This window comes from Pan troglodytes, chromosome 4 (genome assembly GCF_028858775.2).
Source record: "Pan troglodytes isolate AG18354 chromosome 4, NHGRI_mPanTro3-v2.0_pri, whole genome shotgun sequence".
NCBI classification, from domain to species: Eukaryota; Metazoa; Chordata; class Mammalia; order Primates; family Hominidae; genus Pan; species Pan troglodytes.
The window spans coordinates 30,749,426-30,772,528 of NC_072402.2; positions in this window are offsets into that span (position 1 = coordinate 30,749,426).

The window sequence follows — 23,103 nt, forward strand, 5'->3', positions numbered from 1 at the left end:
AGACAAAACTTATAGTCACTTATGTGTTATAACTTATAGATTCCCAAAACATCTCACATTAAAATATACGGTACTGTCCAATGGATTTTCAAGATGCCTAAAATTTATGTGATTATTATTGTTTTTCTAAGTTTGAAAAATGTAAAATATCATTTATGCCACTACCATTTCCATCCTATCAAGCACAGTGTTTTGAATATCTTAAACAAATAGTATAAATGTGCTGACTGAATGAAAATATTATATATTTTAGTTCCTAAACCCAGCACTTTATGTCTCTGTCAACTGTGTATTCCATAATTTCATCTCAGTCATTGGTAAAAATGTACAAATGTGAATCCCCAATGCATTAGAACAGATTGTTGTGTCAAGAGAAGATCAAGTTGAAATTTTAAGACAAATGTTCTCTTTCATTTTGGGTGGGAGAAAAGACTAGACAAATCTAGAAATTGGCTGTTATGGAAGAACTGGACCAAATATAGGGCCCTAAGAAGTCAAGAGTGGGGAGTGGAAGGGACCTTGAGAATTTTTTTTCATTTTTACTTATTGTCAGTGATGTATTTCTACATCTCATGCAAAATGTGAAAATGTATGACTTAGGAGGCACCATGAACCAAGTCCTCTCCTATGATATAGTTAATATTATTTATATAGACTTGTTGGCATGTAAACAAACCCATTGATAAACAGTTCCAAGTACTATAGATCATCAATTACTTTTGACTGACAGGTTACTATTTTCCTTAAGATCTGTGAAAATATGAGTGGAAATTTCCTCCCAGAAGGAAGCTATCCAATACGTAGCTGTATTTCCACTTACTTTACTGTTTGTTTTTATCCTTGAAATGCATTACTTTTGCTAATATAAATATCATTCTGTAAACTGACACTTTCATGCAGGCTTTTTAAATGTGCTGAATTTATAACTATTATTAGTGGAAGACAATACATAATTATCCAACTTCATACTACAACACATTTTGAAAGCTTTCGGAAAGATTGGAACATATTCAAATTACATTTTACATCAACATAAGTCAACCATTCATGTATTTTCATTCTAGCTTAAAGCAAGCTGGCAGACCTAGCAGGAACCTTACTCCAAGTCACAAACAACTTCATTTGCAGGCCAAAGAAAATCTCTATATCAGTAGGGAACTCTGTTGCAATGACTTGGCATGGTTAACTAAATTCACAAGAGAAAATATGTACAAAGATTTAAAGATTACATTCAAATGAAATTTTTTGTGCCAGTTGAATTGGATCATTACACTAGAACTGAGACACAATAAGTATTTCCAAATTAACCTAACCATATTACAGATTCAAATAAAGTATCACATTACCACAGCCCAATATTCCTCCAGTCACTACTTAATGTTTAATTTCTAATTTCTCCTGTGGGTTTTCAATGTTCTACCTAATGTACTGTTCTTCCTTCACTAATATTAAACTTGGTTAAGAGATTTGCTAATAGTGATTCAGTTAGTTCCAGTTAAATTGATTTAAATAAAATATAAATGCTGTGACATAGAAAATAATGTAATTGATACTTAGAAAAATAAAAATGTATACAAATTGCTAATACAAGAAAAATGATATGATATAGTTTGGGGTCTGCTCATGATCAATTTTATGGTATTTGGGAATCATCAAATTTAGCTGAGTTTATTTATGTATTTGGAAAATTAGGAAGAATGGGCTTGCTACTCAAGTATTGTCCTTAGATCAGTAATATTATCATTTGGAATTGTGACAGGAAGATTATCTTAGATCCTCTACTCCAGGCCTACTGAGTCAGATCTGCATTTAAACAAAATATCAGGTGAGCTGACTGTTCATTGACTTTTGAGAAAACCTTGACCTAGAAGGCTTCAATCACCTTTATTTTTATCACTTTTATCTGTTTCTCTGTCTCTTGGTCTTATCTGAAAAGTAGAATAATTATCATAGCTGGGGTTGCTTCTAATAAAAACAATGATAAATGTAAGTTCTATTTATTGCCCTTTTATGAAGTTGTCTATAGAAGACAGAATAATAACAAACAATTAATGTATTTCCATTATAACATTAAAATGGCTTTAAAATTTGGAAATTTGGTCAGTACTTATTTCAACTAGTTATAATTTGATATGCATTATATAAAGATCTGATAACTATTTCTAGGAACATACTTTTTCTTTATAGCATTCTAATTTTGCAGCATGGAATATGTGGCAAATAGGAGGTAGGATATACTTTATTAATTATTATTTAACAATTAATTTTGCACAAATTGGTTGAAAATACATAAATATAAATGTTAAATACACAAATTAAATAATTAAACTAGAATAGAGTGGTTCTATCATTGCAGTGATTCTTGTTTACTTTTCTATAACTACTTACAGATGAACATACACTGACACTCACATTCCTATGTATATATGGTCACTTAATATTTAGCCTACAAATTAAAATCAAATTTATATTTTCTGTTTCGCAATCATATATTTGAAAATGGTACACATGACACAAATTCTTAAGGACATTAAAAAATCTCATATTAAGAACAAAGCTTTATGTTAATTTTATATTTCACATATGCTAATAATATTTATTTTTCTTGTTTAAATATATATTCAGGTATCACAAAGAATATTTTTCTTATATAATTTTCCAGGCTATTCAGCAATTCTTAATTATAAGAACTGAGTATTAAAATAGCTTTACTTATTAAAGATATTTTAACATCTTTAATGGGTTCAATGCTGTTTCTTTTTTTAATTTTAAAATTATCTACAAAGTAAACTTTTGCCCATGTGGAGAATTACCTGGGAATAGATAACATGATGCATATTTAGTTTTAAATGGGTGTTGTTGACATTTGTAACAGAAAATATCAAATGCGGTAACACTATCTTGAATTATTCTGAATTATCAATCATCCATGCCAATTAGGTAATGACTTCCTATTAAGATTAATGGAAATTGAATGTAAATCTCCATGAATAAAACTCAGGCTATACAAATATCCCAATTACTTAGGGCTTAAGTGTCTGTGATACTCCCCCTTTAAAGAAGGCAAACGTGTTTACTAGAAGCCCTTGGCTAATAATAAAGCGAATTTTAAAGTAGTGCTTAATGGATATGGTCAGAAAAAAAATCCTGAATTCAGGAAAACAAGCTAGTTGTTAGACTTTAAAGCTTCTGGAATCAGTGTTGCATCCTGCCATCCCTAGAAGGTCACATTTTAACTGAGTGTGTTTTAGCAAAATCATCCTGTAGAGGAAATGATTGGTAGTAGTTCAGAAAAAAAAATGTATTATAGTTCTCACATTCAAAATAATTTCTTAAGAAAAAGATGGTATAAATTCTGATTTCCTATTTTCCCTTTATTTACTTCTCTGTCCTCCAACTTTTCACCTGAATCCCTGGGTTTTCTTAGATTCTCTAGGCTGTATGCATCTCTTCCCTTCAACCTGCCCACCCAGTTCTTCATCAACTCTTCCGTTTCCTCTATTTAAATCATTCCTAGAGTTACATAAAAACTCAACTATTTTATTCTTAAATAAATATTTCTATTTACTTATATAAGTTTTGATTGTCTCTCATGTGAGCTTAAGGAATGAGTCTTTCTGTTCTAGTTTCTACTCACTCTAAAATATGTCCCACAAGCTAGCCAGTTTTCCTGCCAAAACTAATATTTGATTATATTGCTCCCCTTACCAGCCTTTAGACCTTTTCTAATACAAACTCTTTTATATCACATTCAAGACTTTCCACAATCTGGTAGCAATCTCCACTTCCAGACTTCAATGAAAATGTCTTCTTTATGTTCTAATCTCAGCAAAAGCTGATCGTTCTCTTGAGTAAGAAATGCATTTATAAGCTTCAATTTTTTTCCTTAGTTTCCCTCTGCTTACTTCTATTGCCACCAACTTTGTTTGAAAGCACTAATTAATTGTACTTTGTTGGAAGCTTTTCATTTCATTTCATTGTTCATTTATTTATTTGATCATCAAGCACCTACCACAAAATAGCCACTCAAATTATGTGTTTTCAATTAATGAAAGACTGCAGATTATAATTTGTAGATAATTTCTTAGTCTGATTAAAATATATATGACATCTGGTTCCAAAATTGTGGCATAGAAGCAGGCTGGCCTCAGTCCCTCCCACAAAAAAACCAAAACCAAATATACCGCACTGAGATTATAACAAGCAATATTTCAGAACTCACATATGAAGCTGAGACAGTTCCACCGAGAAGTGGAAAAATTTCCAAGCAGATGGTAAGATAGTTACACTTTCACACCCATAATGCCTTCCCACAGTCTCCCTGGCATCAAGTGCCTAAAAATTTTCCCCAAACTCACAATTTGTACATTGGAAAAAATGAGAATGAAGTGGACAACCAGCTTCCCCATCATCTTGGATTCCCTGGTAGAGGATTTGTCCCTGACTTAACCTTTGGAAAGCATCAGAATTGTCTGAAGGATGAAATATCCCTGAGGGCAGGAGGAGACAAAGTGGGGAGGTAGAACTATTATCCTCAGCCCAAGAAACTATGCTCTGTAATTTGGCCAAAAGTGTCAGCAAATCAGAGTGGCCATTTAGCAGCAGCATGCTGTAGGTTTGTTTCACAGGTCACTTATGCACAAACCTCCAGCCAGCCTTCTCAAGCTGCCAGGATATCCTCTTTGAAACAATGTGCTGCCTTTCAAGAAGGGCAGCACGTTGATTAACTACTATATCTGAGGTGAACCTTGGCTTAAGGTGCCAGCTAGAGCCATAAAGAAAGCAGTCACCTAGTAGTTAAAAAAAAAAAAAAACCCTCTAAACAAATATATCTAATAAGTACCCAAATAAGTAAGACAGAGAATACTGGAATAAATAACTAATACTTTAATGAAAATACATAGACATACATTCACAAGAAACAACAGCTTACAAGGAACCATAATATCCTCAAATGGGCGGGGCAAGGAACAAGTAATTGATCCTAATGAAACAGCAAATATGAGCTCTCTCACCAAAAATTTAGAATAAAAATTTTCAAGAAACTCAGTCTTCTCTAAGATAACAAAGAAAAGCAATTCAATAATTTATTAGAGAAATTTGGCAAGAAGATTTAAATACTAAAAAAAAAAAACTCAGAAATCTTGGAACTGAGAAATACATTTGCTGAAATTGAAAGTTTATTAGAGACTCTCAACAACAGAAGGGATCAAACACAGGAAAGAATCAGTGATCTTGATGACTGACTATTTAAAAATACACAGTCAGAGAGAAATAAAATAAAAAAATAAAAAGGGATGAAGATAGAAGATCTACAATATATAGAAAATTACCTCAAATAACCAAATTTAAGAAAAACTGGTGTTCAAGAAAGAGTTGAGCAAAAGCAAGGCAGAAAGCTTTTTCAAAAATATAATGATAGAAAATTTTCCCAAACATGAGAAATATGTAAGCATCCAGGTACAAGAAGGTCAGAGAAAACCACACAGATATGAAGTGACCCCAAGGCCCATACTAATCAAACTCTCAAATGTCAAGGAAAAGAAAAGGTCCTATAAGCAGCAAGAGAAAAGAAACAAATAACAAATAAAGGAACTCCAGTTCATCTGGCAACAGACTTCTCAACAGAACCATCCATACAGACCAAGAGGGAATGCAAAAACATTTTTAAAAGCGATGAGAGAAAAATATTTTGTTATATCTATATTTTGTTACAAGCCTCATGTTAACCACAACACAAAAGCCTATTATGAATTCATTCAAATAAAAAGCAATGAATTGAAGCATATTATCAGAAAGATATCAATTAACCCATTAGAAGACAATAGAAGAGAGTAATTACAAAACAACCATAAAACAAGAAACAGAAAAAAATCCTGTCTTATCAACAAAAATGCCCACTGCAAATTGATTCAATTATCTAATTAAAAAGCATAGAGAAGTTGAATAGATTAAAAATAAATTAAGAGCTAACTACATGCTGCCTATATTAAACCAACTCAACCTTTAAAGGCTCACATAGACAGAAGGTATAGTGGTGTAAAAAGATATCCCATACAACTGAAAATTAAAAAAAGAGCAGGAGTAACTATATTTATTATATTAGATAAAGTAGACTACAAATTAAAGACTGTAATAAAAGACAAAGAATGTCATCATATAATTATGAAGGGGTCAGTTCAGCAAGAGCATAGAACAATTATAAATAGCTATGCAATCAACACTGGAACTCTCAAGTATACAAAGAAAATAGATTTAATGATAAAAAAATAAAACAGATATAATCTAAAACGATATTAGATTATAAAATATAAATTAAAGATATTAAAATAGATCTAATGATAAAATGTTAAAATGGATCTAATCTAAAATGAATAGATCTAATGGGAGAGAGAGATTTCAAACAATAACAGTAGTGAACTTTAACACTCTCGATAATGGGCAGATCATCCAGACAAAAAATCAAAACAGAAGCTAATCAGAGGTAACTGTACACTAGACCTAGTAAACCTAACTAACACAGAACATTTCACCCCGCTGCTACAGATAAATTGATAAATTCAGTAGCAAAAAATATATACATGTACAAAAATCAGTAGCATTTATATATGACTGAAGTCAATAATCTAAAAAAGACATCAAGAAGTACATTCTTTGCACTAGCACATGAAATATTCTCCAAAACAGACCATAGATTATGCTGCTAGATATCAATAACAAGAGGAACCTCAGAAACTTCACAAACATATGGAAATTAAACAACACACTTTTTTTTTTTTTTTTTTTGAGACAGAGTCTTGCTCTGTCACCAGGCTGGAGTGCAGTGGCGTGACCTCGGCTCACTGCAACCTCCTCTGCCTCCAGGGTTCAAGCGATTCTCCTGCCTCAGCCTTCCACGTAGCTGGGATTACAGGCACACGCTAGCATGCCCAGCTAATTTCTGTATTTTTACTAGAGATGGGGTTTCACCATGTTGGCCAGGATGTTCTCGATCTCTGATCTCTTGACCTTGTGATCTGCCCGCCTCGGCCTCCCAAAGTGTTGGGATTACAGGCGTGAGCCATCATGCCTGGTCATAACAAACTTTTAAATGACCAATGGGGTCAATGCAGAAATTAAGAAATAAATTTAAAAGTTTCTTGAAAAAAATGCAAAAGAATATAACACACTGAAATCTATTCAATATGTCAAAAGCAATATTAAGAGAGAGGTTAACAGCAATAAACACTAATATCAAAAAATAAACTTCAAATATACAATCTGATGATGCACCTCAAGGAATTAGAAAAGAAATAACAATTTAAATGTAAAATTATTAGAAGAAAGGATATAATAAAGTTCAGACACATATACCCATGTAACAAACCTGCTCCTGTACCCTATGAAGCTAAAATAAAAGTTGAAATTAAAGAAGACATTTACAACCCACAAAAATTAAAAATAAATATTGTAAAATTTACAAAGCACTTGTCACTTTTAACCTACTATTAATAACTAAATTTCTTTGTGAAGTTAGTTAGAATTAGCCTTCTGATTAATATTTTGATTTATTTTTATAATTCTCGCATTGCCTAAAACAACACATAAATTGTGCTAAGGGCTCAATATATATCTTCTGAATGGCTGAATAAAGTGATCAAAGCAAAAATAAATAAAAATGAGACTACAAATTACAGAAGATAAGCAAAACAAATATGGTTTCTTTGAAAAAATAAAAAAAATTAACAAACCTTCAGTTAGACTAAAAAAAAAGGAAGGACCCAAAAAAATAACATCTGAGTTGAAAAAGAAGATATAAAAACAGACATACAAAGAATCACTACAGATTATTAGAAGCATTTGATCATAATACACCAACTAATTGGAACACTTAGAGGAATTGTGTACATTTCTGGACACATATAACCTACAGATATTGATCCATGAAGAAATGGAAAACCTTGATAAACCCATAACAAGTAGTGATACAGAAGCAGTAATAAAAAGTCTTCCATCAAAGAAAAGCCCAGGATCTGAAGGCTTCACTTCTGATTTCTACTAGACATTTAAAGAAGAACTAATAGCAGTTCCACCCAAACTTTTCAAAAAATTGAAGAGAAAGAAATATTTCCAGTCTCATTCTACTTGGCCCGTATTACCCTGATACCAAAACAAGACTAAGACACAACATGAAAAAATGTATAGGACAATATCTCAGATAAACATGGATGCAAAAATTTCAAGAAAATACTGGCAGACCAAACAACACATTAAAAATATTATTCACCATGATGAAATGGTGCAAGAATAGTTAGTTCAATATATGTAATGCATAAAAATGAGATACTTTAAAGTAGTTTTTTCCAATTCTGTAAAGAAACTCATTGGTAGCTTGATGGGGATGGCATCTAATCTATAAATTACCTTGGGCAGTATGGCCATTTTCATGATATTGATTCTTCCTACCCATGAGCATGGAATGTTCTTCCATTCGTTTGTATCCTCTTTTATTTCATTGAGCAGTGGTTTGTAGTTCTCCTTGAAGAGGTCCTTCACGTCCCTTGTAAGTTGGATTCCTAGGTATTTTATTCTCTATGAAGCAATTGTGAATGGGAGTTCACTCATGATTTGGCTCTCTGTTTGTCTGTTATTGGTGTATAAGAATGCTTGTGATTTTTGTACATTGATTTTGTATCCTGAGACTTTGCTGAAGTTGCTTATCAGCTTAAGGAGATTTTGGGCTGAGACAATGGGGTTTTCTAGATATACAATCATGGAACCAAAAAAGAGCCCGCATCACCGAGTCAATCCTAAGCCAAAAGAACAAAGCTGGAGGCATCATGCTACCTGACTTCAAACTATACTACAAGGCTACAGTAACCAAAACAGCATGGTACTGGTACCAAAACAGAGATATAGATCAATGGAACAGAACAGAGCCCTCAGAAAAAACGCCGCATATCTACAACTATCCGATCTTTGAAAAACCTGAGGAAAACAAGCAATGGGGAAAGGATTCCCTATTTAATAAATGGTGCTGGGAAAACTGGCTAGTCATATGTAGAAAGCTGAAACTGGATCCCTTCCTTACACCTTATACAAAAATTAATTCAAGATGGATTAAAGACTTAAACATTAGACCTAAAACCATAAAAAACCCTAGAAGAAAACCTAGGCATTACCATTCAGGACATAGGCATGGGCAAGGACTTCATGTCTAAAACACCAAAAGCAGTGGCAACAAAAGCCAAAATTGACAAATGGGATCTAATTAAACTAAAGAGCTTCTGCACAGCAAAAGAAACTACCATCAGAGTGAACAGGCAACCTACAAAATGGGAGAAAATGTTCGCAACCTACTCATCTGACAAAGGGCTAATATCCAGAATCTACAATGAACTCAAACAAATTTACAAGAAAAAAACAAACAACCCCATCAAAAAGTGGGCAAAGGATATGAACAGACACTTCTCAAAAGAAGACATTTATGGAGCCAAAAAACACATGAAAAAATTCTCACCATCACTGGCTATCAGAGAAATGCAAATCAAAACCACAATGAGATACCATCTCACACCAGTTAGACAGGTCAAGAGATCCAGACCTTCTTTGCCAATATGGTAAAACTGAAACCCTGTCTCTACTAAAAATACAAAAATTAGCTGGGCGTGGTGGCACACGCCTGTAGTCCCAGCTACTGAGGAGGCTGAAGCAGGACAATCGCTTGAACCCAGGAGGCGGAGGTTGCAGTGAGCCCAGGTTGTGCCACTCCAGCCTGGCGACAGAGTGAGATTCCATCTCAAAAAAAAAAAAAAATCTATTGACATACTTTCAGTGCACAACAATTCTCCTAAAACTTTTAATGACAAAAATAGATAGATATTGGGGTGCCTAAAAAAAGAGATCTATTTTAAGACAGAATTAGAATTAATTCTGTGGATATTTCATGTAGCAATGAGAACTGACCTGGTCTAAGAATGGCTTGGCAAAGTGACAATGAATATAGTATCTGAAGGATAAGTTGGTCAAGTAGAGGTAAAAGGAGAAAGATTATCCTATGCAGAAACACCTTAAAAAGTCCAGAGTTAGGATAATGGGTGCAATATCCAAGGAAAATAAGTCTTCATATAGGATGGCTCAGTTAGGTTTTAGAATCCCAACTTTTAATTTGCTCAGACATTTATATATCTCTTTTTAAATTTTCTATCTTAAATTGAACCTAATTTTGACAACTGTGCTTATACTCCCCTGTGGACTTCACATTTATTATGCAGATACCTATCTAGATGAGTTTGACATATATTCTATTTTTTATGAGATCCTGAGTTTAAATTACCTGTATTGAGTGATATACCCCTATAGGACAAGAATGTCTGGGATCACTAAACCACTGTAAGTGATTGAGTGATGGCTTTGCTTAAATGTCAGTACACCCATACTGGCTACTGCTATTACCCTTAGGGTATTGTTGCTTTCCTCTTGCCTGTCTACATCCTAACAGAGGTCTTGTTTCCTTTTTTTTTTTCCTTCTTTCTCCCTCAACACTTTTTGAAAGTTAATATGCAATTTGTTTTATTATGGGAATTGGCACTCAGTCACCAGCCTGCTTACTCATTACATTTTCCATCTCTCTCTTTGCTGATTTTTTATATACCTTGCTATTTTTGCAGCCTCCAGTGAAATGCAGAAATAAAAAGATAATTAAGTGTTCATGATCACTTTCCTTTGGAATCATAGAACTATGCAACCTTATTTTTCAACTACAGTGGATGAATGACAAACTGAAATAAAAACCAATGATTTATATTAAGCCAGGTGGGTATTTTGTGATCCTAGTCATGTAGGAAAACATTGATAAACAGTGAAAATGTGACTTGACTCATTTTTTTCTATTATGTTTGTCCATAACTTGATAGTATGATCCTTTCCTTTTATTATGTTTTATGTAAGTAGAGAAGAACACCACAAAGCATAAGCCAGAATTTGCATATATGACAGAGAAGTAAAGACATTGGGAAACCTGGCAACTAAAGTTTAAATAGTTAAAAGTGTAACATATATAACATTATTAGAGACAAGGCAAAGCTATCATAGCCAAGATGAATCAAATATACACATATATAATGTATATATGTATATATAATATATATAATGTATATATATGGTTCTTTTCTTTCATTATTATGTATTCATTATAAACATTTCAGCTTTTGGAAAGCTTTTTAATTTAATACTGAAACAGGTTTTATTCACTTTTTCCAAATCAATCATATTTTGCCTTTTTTCCCCTAGTGGTCCTTTATATAGTTCAGGCAAAAAAAAAAAAAATAGCTATCTTGACTCTGCAGCTTTGGTATTATTGACCTTGTCAAATATAAGAAGGATGACAGACAGAACACACATTTTTCAGTGGTATAAGCTGATTATATTCAGTCAAGTCGACATTTTAGGATCATTTCTAATCACATTTGGAATTGAATCTCATGCTACTCTTGGTAAATCCTTTCTGAACCTTATAGCCTTTTGAACTTAAAAAGGAACTGTCTGATACTTGAGAAAAATGCTTGCCAATTAGGAAAAATGGACAGTGATGAAGGAATAGCCCATAACTACAAATATAATCAGAATAAATCTGTAGGATGAACTTTAATCTACCCTGAGAGATGTGATAGGAAATTGGGCATATGCCCCTTTCTCCACTGGCTTTTCTTTTTCAAACACAGATTACTCTTCGCTGTCCCTTTTTTATAATTTGTGTAAAATTGATTTCCCTCTTACTCTTGGATTGCAATGTAAAGTCACACTGCCAGTAGAAAAAATCACATATAGCCAAAATTAGCCTTGATAATCTCACAAATAATCCTTCAATTTCAAAACCTGGAACCTCAGATTCTTAAAATAATATGCATTTTATTCATGGATTTTTTCCCCTCTGGAAGTAATGGAGGTCAAGTTTTTGTTAGAATGAGGAAATACTCTATCCCCCTTTTTAAAAATTCTTTGCTTCTCTCTCTCTTCCTTTCAATCTCTACTTCTATCTTCATTTTAATATCATGTTTCTCCGTCATATTGCTACAATTAAGCAGGCTAAATATGCATATGACCTGATTCCATTGTACAGAACATAAGATAGAGCTGATATAATTCAGGGGTGGTAAGTGAATATCCAATTGTTGAAAACGGTTACAGTACATCAGTGAAAAAACGTTTATGTCTACTTAGGTATTGCTGTATATTTTCCCAGCATCTGATCTCTGGTGAGATAGGAAGGTAACATATCCATAAGAAGAGTGAGATACTCTGGGTTCTATTAATTAATTATATATCCCTCATGTTAATTAAGCTCTCTGAATTTTTCATTTAACTCTCTAATGGCTATTATTTATTTGTTTGCTCTCTCTCTCTTTTTTTTTTTTTTGGCTGTACAGTTACCCATATAAATTTACTCATGTGCATACCATGGTTCCATTTGTTTTAGCAATAGGAGACTGGATGGTTTGTGATATAGTTTGGATATATGTCCCCGCCCAAATCTCTGTTGAATTGTAATCCCCAGTATTGGAAGTGGAGCCTGGTGGGAGGTGATTGGATAATAGAGGTGGATTACTCATGACTGGTTTAGCACCATATCCTTGGTGCTTTCCTCAAGAGAGTGAGTGAATTCTAGTGAGAATCAGTTGTTTAAAAGTGTGTGGCACCTTCTCTCTCTCTCTTGCTCTGTTCTTGCCATGAGATGTGCCTGCTTTCCGGTCTCCTTCCAAATGAGTAAAAGCTCCCTGAGGCCTCCTCAGAAGCAGATGCTGCTTTGCTTCCTGTAAAGCCTGTGAAGAACTGTGAGACAATTAAACCTCTTTTCTTTTCTTTTCTTTTTCCTTCCTTCCTTCCTCCTCTTCCCCACTTTTCTCTTCTCTTCTCCCTTCCTTCCTTCCTTCCTTCCTTCCTTCCTTCCTTCCTTCCTTCCTTCCTTCCTTCCTTCCTTCCTTCCTTCCTTCCTTCCTTCCTTCTCTCTTTGCTCCCTCCCTTCCTTCTTTCCTTGCTTTCTTGCTTTTTCTTTTTGCTTGTTTTTTCTTCTTTTTTTTTGAGACAGAGTCTCACTCTGTTTCCCAGGCAGGAGTACAGTGGCATGATCTGGGCTCACTGCAAACTGCCTGCCAGGTTCAAGCAATTCTAATGCCTCAGCTTCCTGAGTACCTGGGACTACAGGTGCGGGCCACGACTCCCAGCTATAAACCTTTTTTTTTTCTTTTTATAAATTACCCAGTCTCAAGTATTTATAGCAATGCAAGAATGGACTAATAGAGTTTGTGATATAGCCCACACTACTTTCTCTCACTGTGGCTAGAAGAGCCAGATAATGAGATAAATGCAATCCCTAAATTTAAAACATAATGAAATCATAATCTTGTGATATTCACTTTATTACTTCAAAAGAAAAGAAAGAAAGTCTCACTAAAATGCTTGACTTGACCATTAGTGTGTGGAATTGAAACAAAGGTAGAGTCTTATTAAAATAAACATTACCATAAAAAGCATATTTCACCAAAACTAAGAAATAATAGTGATAATTTGCATACATAACATCAAGGTAGTCAAAAGTACAATGAAAATATTTTCAACCCTCACTCCAAATTCAATTTTCTTTGTCCCACTACTATTTAATTGCCTACATGGTCTGGAATTCAACTGTGAATAAGAGCAAATAAAATGTCTAGTAGATATATTTGTATTTCTTCTCAGAAAGTTTGCTCAAGAAATGTTGGCAAAACTATTCCTTCTGTAGGGTTTAGGTCAGTGATTTTTAAATCTGGCAAACATTTTCCAAGGTTGAAAAGGAGTCGTTATTAAAACAAGATAAAATATAATGGTAAAGTTATTGGACAGCATTTTTATTTTACAAACTAATAATAAAACATTAATAGAACAATGAAGAAATAAAGAAACCACAGCATAGGAAGTTCATAGATTCATTTAATGTGACTGGCTTTTCCTCTCCTCCTTTTTAACAATATTTTTAAGTTCAAGTACCTAATATAAAATGTTCCTCATCTTCATCTTTTATGCCCAATTTTATTCAAGCTTCATAGTAGATTGAAATTAGTTGGCATATGTTTTTCAGCTTATTAGGCAAAGTATTTGATATGGAAAACCTACTTAATACAACTACTATTAGCGTTTTTGGTTCACAATATATTCAATAAATAATCATTAATTAATATACATTTTTACAAAACACGGTACTCTTCGGGCTCACCCAGCCAAACTTCCCAAAGCTTAGAGTCTTTTTGTTATATACTGGAATAAGAATTGAGGAATTGTTGTCTATCTAAATAGTTAACTTTTCACTAAGATGAACCAACTAAAAACATTAAAATTGTCATCATTCATCCAATCGGGTATTTCATTATGTTCTACATTTTGTTCAATATGGAAAACTGACTAGCAGAGATGGTTTAACAAGTGTCCATTCCTTTAAACCCCATGGGTTGTTGTTAAAATAGTCTCTTTTGTCTTTCTAGAAGTTAGTACAAAGTCTAATGATAGAAGTATAATTTTAATAGTGAGGATTATAGTTACATTTTTGTTATTATCATCCATGAACTGAGTTTCATATTTTCTATGTTTGACAATATACTTCAGAATTGCTGATTTAGTAAATATGGCTTAATGATCGAAACATTTTTATTACCTTTACTTTCTAGAATACATTATGTATAAAATTCACATAAATAAAATAGAATGAAATCTATGTAATACAGAGAAAAATATTTTCTTTAAATAAAAAATTCCATTAATGTGTACAGCATATATTTTGCTACTGAAAAACATTTTATTAGCTACTTGCAATGCTTTAAGGTACTCTCCCCTGGAATAATTATGAGCATTTTATTTTGAAAATTCACTCTTTAAACAATGCCAAATTATTCAAAATGTACTAACTATCAAAAAAAGTAATTTTTTCTGGCAGTACATGATCATATTAATGTTCTTGAAATAAACATACATAAATAATTTAATAAATTGCATCTGATGTTTATTTCTACAAAAGAATTCTAATAAGAGCTTAAGAAAATTCAAAGTGCTGCTTTATTATGTAAATTATAAGGAAATAGAATCTATTAACCTGTTTATTTTCTCCAAATCAAAAGATACAGTTTTTCTTAGGTAAACATGTAAGCTCTATTATAATAATTTGTTATAGTGATCTATCATTATAATAATATATTATTACAATAATCTAGAGTAGTCTCTTTTCTATAGCAATCTATTATCTATTGAGATAAACTAGTGAAGGCTATTTACACCTTTCCAGGAGTTCAAAACCCTATTTAAAACCTATTAGAAGAAATTAAATTTCACATTTTACTATTAAGAGTATACAGATAAACATATGTATACTATTGTAGAACTGTATGATGATTATATTTGCTTTGCCATTTAATGTTAACATTAAAATACTTGATATATTTCTAATTTCTCATTTAATATAATTTTTTTATTTGTGTATATTAACCTCAGATGAGAAAATGTGTCAAATGTTAAATGTACAGATGCATCTTCCCATGGTTATTTGCTATAAATTCTCATACAATTTTTTTTTTAGTCTTGAAATTTTCCCTGGCAGATGTATTAGTGTTAGAGTAGCTGCCTATGACAAAACTGTGGCTAAGTAGAAATTCTATACAAGTGTGAAAGCATGCAGAAAAGTTTATTCCATGCAATTTTATTGCGAAAAAAGTAGAAGTTTTACATTCAGAGGAAAGGAGAAAAATAGGAAACTCACAATTATGGGGCCAGTGCTTTTTTATTTGTTTATATTATCTATATTATATGTGTGTGCATGTGCGCTTTTTTTTTTTTTTTTTTTTTTTTTTTTTTTTTTTTTTTTTTTTTAGACAGAGTTCCACTCTTGTTCCCCAGCCTGGAGTACAATGGCGCCATCTCGGCTCACTGCAACCTCCGCCTTCCGGGTTGGGTTCAAGCAATTTTCCTCCCTTAACCTCCCCAGTAGCTGAAACTACAGGCATGGGCCACCATGCCCAGCTGATTTTGTATTTTTAGTAGAGATGGGGTTTCTCCATGTGGTGTTGCTGGTCTTGAACTCCCGACCTCAGGTGATCCACCTGACTCAGCCTCTCAAAGTGCTGGGATTACAGGTGTGAGACACAGTGCCCAGCCACATGTGTGCATTTGATATAATCTTTAGTGATTATAATTTGACAGGGTTGTCATAAAATATTCTAATTTATTTGACTTTGAGACTACAATAGAATAGGTATATAAATTATTTGCAACACTAACCTGCTTTGTGACATGTCTAGTGTTATACTATCCTGTTGTACAGTTGTCTCAACAGTATATAAAAGCCTCTTGAAGTCAGGACATATTTTATAGAATCGTGTCATCCAAAATAAATTATAACATCTTATAGAATTGTATCATCGAGCACAATACCTTGCTTACATCAGATGTTCAATAAATGTCATATAACTTTCTTTTACTTTGGTACAATGAGAAATATGAAAATGGGGGAAGAAAAGATGTCCCAATACACAGAACTTATAAAATACATTGTGGAAATATGAAAGTCTCAATTATAGCGTAAGAAAACATGATCCAACATTAATACAGTAAGGCATATGCAGATTTCTAGACAAAATTAATATAATTTAATTCACATCTAAGAAAATAATTCTAAAATTCTGGTGCAATCAATTTCTTTATAGCATATAAGTATCCTAGTTACAAAATACAGAACCTCTTTGGACTAATTGCACAGAAAAAAATTAATGAATATATTTTCTTAGCTTATGGAACTGATAAAATGCTGAAGACAAAGTCATAAAATGAGCAGAAAGAAAGGGAATCTAAGCAGAGTGATTATGGCCATGATCATGGAATCATTTAATCATATTGCTGTAATTATTGAATACTAGGTATTTGTGTTCTTACTGTCACTAACATTAGACATCAGGCTGTTTACTGATAGCTGCTCTTGTCTCTGAAATTTGAAGGTTGCTGGCATCTCACTTGACCCTCAACTGCTGCCCTCCCCATGCTTCACTGCATCAGTAGTGCAGATTCAAAGCTCCAGAATGATATGTCAGATGGGCAAGCAAGAGTCCATGGGTCCATGTCCTGGACTGCAGACAGGTTCAAAGTGAATATGGCATTTGAATGTTTGACTTTCACAATGGTAGGATTGAAATTTCCTAATAATAGATAAAAGTTCAGTTCCTGAGTAGCCAAATATCAAGAGATGTCTCAAAACTTCTGTTTCTCGGCCGGGCGCGGTGGCTCACGCCTGTAATCCCAGCACTTTGGAAGGCTGAGGGGGATGGATCAGTTGAAGTCAGGAGTTCGAGACCAGCCTGACCAACATGTTGAAACCCCATTCCTACTAAAAATACAAAATTATCTGGATGTAGTGGTGCACTCCTGTAATCCCAGCTACTCAGGAGGCTGAGGCAGGAGAATCGCTTGAACCTGGGAGGCAGAGGTTGCAGTGAGCCGAGATTGCACCATTGCATTCTAGCCTGGGCAAGAGGAGCGAAACTCCCTTTCAAAACACACACACACATGCACACACACACACACACACACACAAAACTCTGTTTCTCATTTGCAGGTAACATCTAGGTGCTTATATCTTCTCCTATACTTGAGGACTATTTATAGTTCTACATGCTAACATTCTAAGTAACTGAAATTTTTGTCATATTTAAATTAAGAGACCATGAAGCATTTTAATGCCAGTGTGCCAAGGCATGATCCTTTTTTTTTTCTTTTTTTCTAAGCTGGCTCATACTTACAAAAAGCAAGGTAGAGAAAGCTTAGTTTATCAAGAAACAACTAATTTTGAAATACAATTCCTTATCTAGCTCATTCTCCTATTAGGTCCATTAGCCCATATGTACTTCAAGAACAACATGTTCATTACATTCTTACTGTCATAGATTAGGGGAGTGTTAGGTTCATAAAAACATATACAGTAAAGGGTTTCTGGAGGGTTTGTGTTTTCATAGAATGTGGTTGTATAATGTCTGATCATTATTATTTTTTAAGTTATTAAGGGTGACTTGTGTTGTCATACCAATTTAATTTTGTAAGTACTTTCAGGAAGTTTCAACATGAGGTGCAGTCTCAAAAAATTTCATATTCAAACATGTAAAATCAAAGTAAAAATTATGCATGAGTTAAGAATGACAAGCCTAAGGTATTTTGTAATATTATTTATATATATGTGTTTAGAAAGCAAAATATAAATATTTATCTCCAAATATAAAAGAGGTTTTTTTTCCTTGTTTTTTAATGACAGACAACATACAGAACATGCACGAAATTATTTTGGAAGTAGCATGTCACGTCCATATATATGATTTCCAAACAAAATAGCAGGACACAGACTAAGTTTTTTTTAAAAAAACTGCATCAACAAAGGATATCGTGAATACTGTATTTTGCAGATAGTTCTGTCAATATAATAAGACATATTATAAACTAATAGTTGTTTGCAGACATACAGATTCATTTACTAGAACGTGAAGGAAAGAAATTAAATAGATATGCCTTGAAATGTAAGCTTATTTTTTTTTTTAACATCACACCTGCTGTTAAGATCTTTTTCATTCAGTGCCAGAAATGCTGAACTCGGTTAAAAGTAATAATAGAATGGAGATGGAAATTCAGAAACTGCTTTTGGAATATTGAAGAGCAGCTACACTGTTCCTCTGATACATGTGTAGATCCAAATTTGAAAGACAAATTTGCTCAGGTAATGTTGCATAGCAGCCAGTGCATCTCTGCTACATGCTGTTACCCAGGGACTCCTGTATCTTTGATCTATGACTCTGCAGTCATCCACAGTGAAGTCCTCAAAGATTTTAGTCTCAGGAGCCTTTCCATTTCTGAGAATTATTAAGAATCACAAGGTCTTTCATTTAAATAAGTTATATCAATTGATATTTACTATAGTAAAAATTTAAAGATTCAATTTTAGAGATATTTATTTACTCCATTTAAAAACAGTAATCAATTCATTACATATTAGTGTAATTAATATTTTTAAAACTATATTTTTCAGCAAAGAAAATTGGTGAGAAGAGTGACATTGTTTCACATTGTTGCAAGTCTCTTTAGTGTCTAGCTTAGCAGATGACAGCTACATTCAGATATCTGCCTCTGCATTTGGTAATTTTCAGTATCTCATGTCATGTAGCATTTGGAACACTGTGCTGTGCATTTTCAGAGAATAAGTTTTAAAATACTTGAGTATTACTTAAAATTAAATATATTTAAAATAACTTTGAAAAGTAAAAACAAGATTTTAACATCTCAGTATTCATTTTAAAATAGCTTACCCATTCAGGGTACTGAAAGGGCACTGGGGATTCCCAGAGGTGCCTGGAGGACACTTTGAGAACCACTGTTCTAGGGCCATGTATTCCAATGAGGGAAGATGTTTCTAAACTATCTAGTTTATGGTTCCCTTACTGTCTCAATCATTTTTTTAAAGTGTGACTAGAAAAAAGTAACATGCTAAAATTTTCCTTTATAAGTATTTGGGTTCAAACAGCTTAATAAACATGTCCTAGCAACTTAATAGAGATTTTTAAAATAAAGATAAAATACTACAAATATTTTATTTTACATTATTCTTAAATAACCATAATTTCTTATTATGGGATGATTACACAATTTCTTAATTATGCAATTATATTGGAAATAGTCACCTACATTGCCACTTCTGTATTTTCCTGTCGTACTTCCTTTTTTTAAGGAACTTTTAATTTTAAAACAGTTTTAGATTTATAGAGAACTGTGAGAAGATAAGAAAGTTCTTATAAGCCTAAACCTAGTTTCCTATATTATTAACATAGTCATACAAGTGTGGTTCATTTGCTATAATTATTATTAATTTAAGACTATACTCGGATTTTCTTAGTTTTTACCTCATGTTCTGTTTCTATCCCATGATCACATTTACTTGTCATGTCTCCTTTGGCTCCTCTTGACTCTGAAAATTCATCAGATTTTTCTTTGTGTAATGACTTTGACAACCTTGAGGAGTACTGTACAAGTATTTTGCAGAATGCCCCTAAATAAGGATTTGTCTAATGGTCTTCTCATGATTGGAGTGGATTTACTGGAGAATGAGCACATAGGTATATGCCAGTTTCACCACATCATATTAAGGGCACTTACTATTCATATGACTAATCACTGTTGATGCTTGGCTGAGGTAATGTTTGTCAGGTTTCTTTACTGTAAAATTACTCTTTTTCCCATTTTCCATACTGTAGTCTTTAGAAGGAAATATGTGCAGTCCATACTGCTTGAGAGCAGAAAATTATTTGGAAATTGTCTGCATTTTAGGTTTTTTTTTTTTTTTTTTGCTTATTTGTTTTTGTTGTTGTTGTTGTTTTTCTAATATCTGCTATGATGACCTGGAAGAGCTCCTGATGATAAAACAGGAGTGTTAGGCCACCTATAACTGAGTCCCCGGGGAGCTTTTACCTCTTAGCTTGTCCAGACTGGGCCTTCAGCAAATCATCAATTACAGTTTCAGGTTTTTGTGACCCAGCATTGGTTTCTGCAACAGTTTCTGTTAATGAGTTTCTGCTCTGGTAATTTGTGATTCTCTGTATCCACATGTCTATCTCTCCAATGTTTGGAACAGCTGTTTGCCCCGTGACCTCATTTTTCTGAAAACTTTTCTGAAGAAAAGTTGTTGATTTTTCTTTTTGTTCAGCTTTTAATTTGTCGTTTGAATGGAGTGAAAACTTTTAAGTTTCCTATATGCCGTACTGAAAATCAGAAGTGGTGGTTTATATTTTTGGAAAGATTTAATTATTGATTTATAGAGCTCTTCAGGTAATCTATTACTATTTTTGTAATTTTTATAAGTTGTGTCTTTCAAAGAATTGGTTCATTTCATCTGATTTTAAATTTTTTGTCATAGAGTTGATCATAATATTTCTTTTTTATCATTGAAATAATAACATTGGGAGAAATAGTAATGACCTCTCTTTTATTTCTGATATGCAGGATTTGTGTTTACTCTCTTCTCTTTCTCTCTCCCTTTTTCTTTTGTTAGCCTGGATATATGTTTAACAATGTTAGTTATCTTTTTTAAACAATCAGATTTGGACTTTGATTGTGTTAAGGATCTTTGTTTTCTTGAAACATTTATTTTAGGTTGGGGTGGGTACATGTGCAGGTTTGTTACATGGGCAAATAGTGTGTTTCTGTGGGTTTGTGTACAAATGATTTTATCACCCAGGTAGTGAGCATAGTATATAGTACTTGATAGGTAGGTTTTTTTTTTCTTTTTCTTTTTTTTTTTTTTTTGAGATGGAGTCTCACCCTGTTACCCAGGCTGGAGTGCAATGGCGCGATCTCTGCTCACTGCAACCTCCACCTCCTGGGTTCAAGCAATTCTCCTGACTCAGCCTCCCGAGTAGCTGGGATTACAGGTGCACCCCACGACGCCTGGCTAATTTTTTGTATCTTTAGTAGAGATGGGGTTTCACTGTGTTGGCCAGGCTGGCTTTGAACTCCTGACTTCGCAATCCACCCCCCTTGGCCTCCCAAAGTCCTGGGATTACAAACATGAGCCACTGCACTCGGCAGATAGGTAATTTTTTATCTTTACTCTCCTCCTAGCCTCCAACCTCAAGTAAGCCCTGATCTCTATTGCTCCCCTCTTTGTGTCCATGCATTCTCAATGTTTAGCTTACACTTCAGAGTCAAACATGTTTTCTGTTCCTGGATTTATTTGCTGAAGATAATGGCCCCCAGCTGCATTCATGTTGCTGCAAAGGACACAATTCCATTCTTTTATGGCTGCATAGTAGTCCATGGTGTATATGTACCTAATTTTCTTTATCGAGCCCACTATTAATGGACATCTAGGTTGATTCTATGTCTTTGCTATTGTGAAAAGTGCTGCGATGAACATAGGCATGCACATGTCTTTATCATAGAATAATTTATATTCTTTTGGGTATATTCCCAGTAATGGCATTGCTGAGTCAAATGGTAGTTTTGTTTTAAGTTGTTTGAGAAGTCTCCAAAGTGCTATCCACAGTGGGTGAATTAATTTATATTCCTACCAGCAATGTATAAGCATTCCCTTTTGTCTGCAACCTCACCAACATCTGTTTATTTTTTAAATAAACACATCCTAACTGGTGTGAGATGGTGTCTCACTGTGCTTTTGATTTGCATTTGCATTTCCCTAATGATTAGTGATTTTGATCATTTTTATTTTATTTATTTATTATTAATCATTTTTATTTTATTTTAAACGGAGTCTTGCTCTGTTGCCCAGGCTGGAGTAAAATGGTGCAGTTTCGGCTCACTGCAACCTCTGCCTCCCAGGCTCAAGCAATTTTCCTGCCTCAGCCTCCCAAGAAGCTGGGATTACAGGCACGTGCCACTATGCCCAGCTAATTTTTGTATCTTTAGTAGAGACGGGGTTTCACCATGTTGTCCAGGCTGGTCTTGAACTCCTGACATCAGGTGATCCACCGGCTTCGGCTTCCCAAAGTGCTGGGATTACAGGCATGATACATCATGTCCGGCCAAGCATTTTTTCATATGCTTGTTGGCCACATGTGTGTCTTCTTTTGAGAAGTGTCTGTTCATATCCTTTGCAATTTTTTTTAATAAAGCTGTTTTTTGTTTGTTGATTTAAGTTCCTTATAGATTATGGATATTAGACCTTTGTTGAATGCATAGTTTGTAATTTTTTTCCCTTTCTGTAGATTTCTGTTTACTCTGTTGATAGTTTATTTCGCTGTGCAGAAGCTTTTCAGTTTAATTAGGTCCTACTTGTCTATTTTTGTTTTTGCTGCAGTTGCTTTTGGAGCCTTCATGATGAAATCTATGCCAAGGCATATATCTAGAATAGTATTTCCCAGATTTTCTTCTAGGGTTTTTACAGATTTAGGTTTCACTTTTAAGTCTTTAAAACATGTTGAATTGATTTTTGTATATGGTGTAAATAATGGTTTTAATTTCAGTCTTCTTCATATGGCTAGCCAGTTATCCCAGCAACATTTGTTAAATAGGGAGTCCTTTCCCCTGTGTTTGTAATTGTTGATGGTCAAATGGTTGAAGTTA